Source organism: Humulus lupulus, chromosome 3, assembly GCF_963169125.1.
Source record: "Humulus lupulus chromosome 3, drHumLupu1.1, whole genome shotgun sequence".
Lineage (NCBI taxonomy): Eukaryota > Viridiplantae > Streptophyta > Magnoliopsida > Rosales > Cannabaceae > Humulus > Humulus lupulus.
Genome location: NC_084795.1, coordinates 159936434 through 159942433, shown reverse-complemented (window position 1 = coordinate 159942433; position 6000 = coordinate 159936434).

The following is a 6000-nucleotide window of genomic DNA, read 5'->3' as shown; positions in this document are numbered from 1 at the left end:
CATTTGCAGCTGCTCGACCGCCATGACCGAGGGATCAACAGGGACTAGAGCCAAAACTTTTATTTTTCCGCTAAGGCCAGCTTATGTTGTAATTATTTTTGGGAGTTGTAAGTGCCTTGTAAACACTTATTTTTGGGATCCCATGTATAGACTCGAACTTTTTAATGAAAACAACTATTCCTATGATCAAAATTTTTAAACCCTAATTCATTAATTATCCTTAGTTACACGTTTATATCCAAATGACTTAATTAACATGTCCAACACTATTTAAAATACACAGAGTAATGATCTTGGCTATCTAGGGTGTTACAATTAAAATCTGTAAAGAAGAAACCTTTGATGGGGTCAAGAGATTGATGGATTTCATACAAAACCACTCTCTTTGTAATACAAATCAACTAAACTAACCGAACATATGCATGGAAATATTCATATCAACTTTTTTTTTTATGGTTAATTTATATACATGGTGATATGAATATCAATATTATTACTCGCATTAATGATCACGTTCATTTTAATACTTGATCATTTTCTTTCTTTAGATTTTGAGAATTTAGTGTGTTGTAGTTGATAATAATAAAAAAAGAGAAGAGGTGAAGGGTTTGAATCATTAGAAAGATGTTGATATTGCTGAGAAAAAAGGGAACAAAGGGAGTAAGGGATGATGAAAAAGAGCAAAGCTTTTTGGTGTACTGTCTAATCATGAAATGAAAATGGGGGAGTCAAGATTGTGTTTGAACCTGATTTGGCCTTGAAACAATGTTATAGAAATATACATTTTTCTGTGATATTGGTTTTGAGATCCCATAATTGAAGTTTGACAATTGTTTTGGGTCGATTTTGTATTGACAAGTTGGACAAATGTAAATCACAAGCTTATAAAGATAAATTTCAAGCCCTTAATACTTGTTGTTTACACTTTCAGTTAGTGACCAAGAATGCCAAAAGTTGCAAAATGGCACAAAGTTCAAGCTTGGGAATGCCTATGACTATTATTCCAATCATCTTTTTGAATGCAAGGCCTCCATAAATGGGATATAGGCACTAGGTACATGCATAGGCGCATGAGGGCGCTACCCATTATGGATGCATAGGTACCCACATAGCTTACTTAATAAACAAACTACATCTTTAAATGGAAACCATAGGTTCCAAAATGTAAAACATACTATTCCAGGCCTTTTTCGGCCTACCATCCACGTCAGCAATAAGCAACACATGGCGACATATACGGCATATCTCTTGAGAAGTCCTGAGAGGTGGACTACCTTGCCAAAGATTCATCAGTGCATGAACTACTGGACATCTCAAGAAGGATCTCGGGACCCTCCGTGAATCCCTGAAACATTACTCCTTGGGAGGTCCCCTAGGTTAGTTCTAGGGAGAAAGCTCTCACATCAACTTCTCGGAGTCGCGACACACAAACAATATGGCAACTCGATGTTACTTTAGCGCTGCATCACCTCTTATTACGTGTCGCGGCGCGCAGGCGCTATGTAAAGCTCTCCTTACTCGAGCGTTGCAATTTTCAAATACTTGTGCAACAGCCCGAAGGAAAACATTAATCCATAACTTATTTAAAGCCAATTAAGTCTTGAGGTTTAAATTTTAAATCACTTAAGAATTCAGGTTTAAATTTTAAGCGAAACTGTTTAAATTTTAAGCCTTCTGGTTTAAATTTTAAAAAGTTTTACTTTAGATTTTAGACGTTATGCTATATAGTTTAAAGAGACTTGGATTATATTTTATGCCTAGTGGATTAAATTTTAAGCCATTTAATCCTTGTGGTTTAAATTTTAAGCCTAGTGGTTTAAATTTTATACCTAGTGATTTAAATTTTTAAAGATTTTGGTTTAGATTTTAGACATTATGCTACATAGATTAAAATTATAGTTTAAAGAGACTTGGATTATAATTTAAGCCTACTGGATTAAATTTTAAACCTTGTTGTTTAAATTTGATATCATTTAAATCTCGTGGTTCAAATTTTAATCCATTTAAGGCTTGTGATTTAAATTTTAAGCCTTGTGCTTTAAATTTTTAAAGATTTTCATTTAGAGTTTAGGCATTATGTTACATAGATTAAAATTATAGTTTAAAGAGACAAGTTTATAATTTAATCGTAAATGATTAAATTTTAAACAGCGTGGTTTAAATTTGATGCTATTTAAGCCTTGTGGTTTAAATTTTTAAAGATTTTGGTTTAGATTTTAGACTTTATGCTATATACATTAAAATTATAGTTTAAAGAGACTTGATTTATAATTTAAGCCAAAAGGATTAAATTTTAAACCTTGTGATTTAAATTTGATGTCATTTAAGACTTGTGATTCGAATTTTAAGCCATTTAAGGCTTGTGATTTAAATTTTAAGCTTAGTTGTTTAAATTTTAAGCTTGTGGTTTAGATTTAAATCTAATGGTTTAAATTTTAAAAGATTTTTGTTTAGATTTTAGACATTGTGCTATATAGATTAAAATTATAGTTTAAAGAAACTTGATTTATAATTTAAGCCTAAAGGATTAAATTTTAAACCTTGTGGATTAAATTTTAATACTGGTAGTTTAAATTTTATGCTTAGTGGTTTAAATTTTAAGTCATTTAAGCTTAATGGTTTAAATTTTAAGCCTAGCGTTTTAAATTTTAAGCCTAGTAGTTTAAATTTTAAGTCATTTAAGCTTAGTAGTTTAAATTTTAAGCCTAGAGTTTTAAATTTTAAGCCTAGTAGTTTAAATTTTAAGCCCAATGCTTTAAATTTTAAGCCTAATGGATTAAATTTTAAGCCTCGTAGTCACTTTAAAGTGTTTTGATTAAAATTTTAAACTTAGTGGTTTAAATTTTAAGTCATTTAAGTTTAGTAGTTTAAATTTTAAGCTAGTGGTTTAAATTTTAAGCATAGTAGGTTAAATTTTAAGCCATTTAAATATTATGGTTTAAATTTTAAGCCTAGAGATTTCAATTTTAAGCATAGTTGTTAAAATTTTAAATTTAAGCCTATTGGTTTACATTTTAAGTCGAGTAGTTTTAATTTTAAAGTGTTTTGGTTAAGGCTTTAAATATTATTATATATAATTTAAATTGATGAACTGATTATTGAAGTACATTTGTTTGCATTTTGATTGTAATTGAGTAGTTGAATGAGCCAGGTCACCTGGAGTGAGTCTAGACACTTCAAATAATCATTTGGGACAGTGGTGGAGGCACATTGGCAGTGAGGTGGTAGTGCTGGCTCAAAAAGAAAAAATGAGAGAAATGTGATGGTGACATTGAAGAAAGTAAGAGGGGTAGTTTGGTCACTCGCTCGCTAAATATGGCTAAAAATCAATGCAATAAGTTTTGTGTCTATTTCTAGTTAGTGAATAATAAAACTGGGTAATTTTCAAGTTTTCCAATAAGTTTAGGTCGGCCATAATTAGTTGGGAAAAATAAGAGCCATGCAAAGGCTTTCCCATCTTTTTCACTCTCCCTCTCTGATGAGGACATCAAGACTAACGATCCAATTCAAGTTCCAGTTGGTCCGGTGATGAGGGCGCGAGCTAGGAGATTCAAAGAAGAGCTTAACAACTTAGTCCGGAGAATTCTACAACAGGAAGAGGTCGAGTTCACTACTGAGGGTGAACAAAGGCTTGTGCTGCTCATCAAAGTTGATTCAGTTTAGGAGCTTGATTAAGAAGATTTGGCTTCTTTGTAACCTTACTTTAATCATTTGTTTTAGTTTGAACTATATTTTCATGTTTTATTAGAGTCTTTTTTGGAGTAAAAAACATGTCTTTTTTTGGGCTTTTTCATTAAGGGTATTTTAGGGTTTATATGTCTAAACCCTCTTTGTAATTTTTGGCTATATTAGGTCTTGTGGACGGTTTGGAAGGCAGATAGTTTTTGTTAATGAAAAATTGTGAGTTTTCTTCTTGAGTTCTTGAAGAAACTTTTGAACTTATCAAGGATTTCCTTGTGGCGTTCAAATCTGACTTATCAAACGGATAATCCATTCCCATTTTTGGCATCTTCACCATACCAAGCTTCATGCTTTGCTAAGCATTGGGTTGCGGTTTCCATTTCGAATTCGAGTGTTCTTGGGTTGTTTTCCAGATTTGGTTCGGGTTTCGTCACAATTGTTGGCCTGGTTCGTATCACACTCTCTCTCTCTTTTCCTACATCCAATCAAATCTCTTCTCTCTCATTTCAAATTTATTTCACTCGATTTCCAGAGCATTCTCCCTCTTCATTTCGTGGCTCACCCTCTTTCTCTCTGAAGGAGAGAACCTCCATTGAAGCTCCCTTGAAGATCTAAGCTAGGGTTCAACAAAAAGAAACAAGATATGCTACTTATATAGATGTTTCATCCCTTTCTCCTCTAGGCTGAAACTATGGCTTCTCCCTTTCTTTTTCTGAGTTTTATACTCTCTAAAAACCATTGCATTGAAAGGTTCAAGGTGGAGGAGGAACATGCAAACCTAGACCAAGTTGGTTTATACAGAAATTTCTAGAAACAAGAGGTAAGTGTTCTAGGGTTTTAAAAATCTTGAGTAGTGTTCATTTCTCCTCTAGGGTATAAGCTACAATCTGACTTATGGTGTGTTATTGAGGTGCTTGAGGTCTTACCAAGGTGTTAGAAGGTCCAAAAACTTGAAGAGCAAATCCCCAAAGCCTAGACAACCAAAGAGGTAAAGTTTGTGATTTTCTTCGCTAGTTTGTGGTTCTAAGTTTTGATATGAGAGTGACGGTTTGAGTGTTGGTTTTTTTCTTTCTATTGTAAGGTTATTATGGATGTTATTTGTGATTTATGTTGCATGCTTGAGTAGGATAGTGGATAGGTAGCAAAGGAATCCAAAGTTCTTCTTTGTTGTTAGGCTTGGCTTTGACAAATTAGGGGGTTGGACTTCCAACAGGTCTAACCCTCTAAAACTTGTTTGTTTTATGTGTTTTATTTACATATTATTACTGTTTAGTTTGTGAAGATGATTTTAGACCTAAAAACGTTAAAAATACCATGTTTTGATTAAGTTATTACTCTTGCAAGTTCAAGAGGTAAAATTGTTTTTGTAAGCTGGCAGATATGACCAATGAGATTGAAAAAATATTTTTACTGGTAAAACAATTTGTTTTGTCTTGGAATTTTAAAATTTTGTAAATAACATGTAAAAATTAAAATCTGGAAGGTTTCAAAGCTAAATGATACATATATTGGTAGATATAATTTTTAGAGTATGGGTAAAATCTGAGTATCTGGCTGTTGTCAAGGCTTGACTTCCAACGGGTCAAGTGCCTCAAAAAACATATGTATAAGGCGTTTTTCTCTAACCAATATATTATTTAGGATGTCTAGATAATGTTAGGCCCTGGAAACACCCCAAAAGGTTTAGTATTCATTCAGTTATGACTTTTTTAAAATGTGGTGCAAAAACTGTCTTGGGATTTGTAGATCTGACTTACGATTTTTATAAAAATGGTTTGACACACAAAACTATAGATCTCCGTTTGAAATTTTACAGTGATACTATTACCATAATAAATTTTTAACTGGGAAAGTTTCACAATAAAATAATGAGTAGAATAGCACCTATAATATTTTAATGTATAGTGTAAAATTTGGAATTTGGGAGAGTTCAAACAGTCATGATGTTTATGGGCTTTTGGACACTCAATCTATTTTTATAATTTTTTAAATAGTTTTATATTTATCTTAGAATTAAAAATAGACCAAATAGTGATGATTAGGCCCCAAATTTCGAAATATGTTGCTCATGGTGAGTTTTGGACAGAAACTAAATAGGGTCCAAAACTCCAAGCTTTCTAAAAAAATGTTGAGAATCCAAATGTGTTTAAAATAACAATCTTTTTTTTAACTTGTTGGAGTTAATAATTAATTGTGTTGAAAATGAGGATAAATTTCCCAGTTCAAGAATCCCAGATGAATCTCAGTGAACCAGAGATGAATCTAAGAACACAAATCAGTAAGACTAATTATCAAACAGTTACAAAACGAAAAATATGA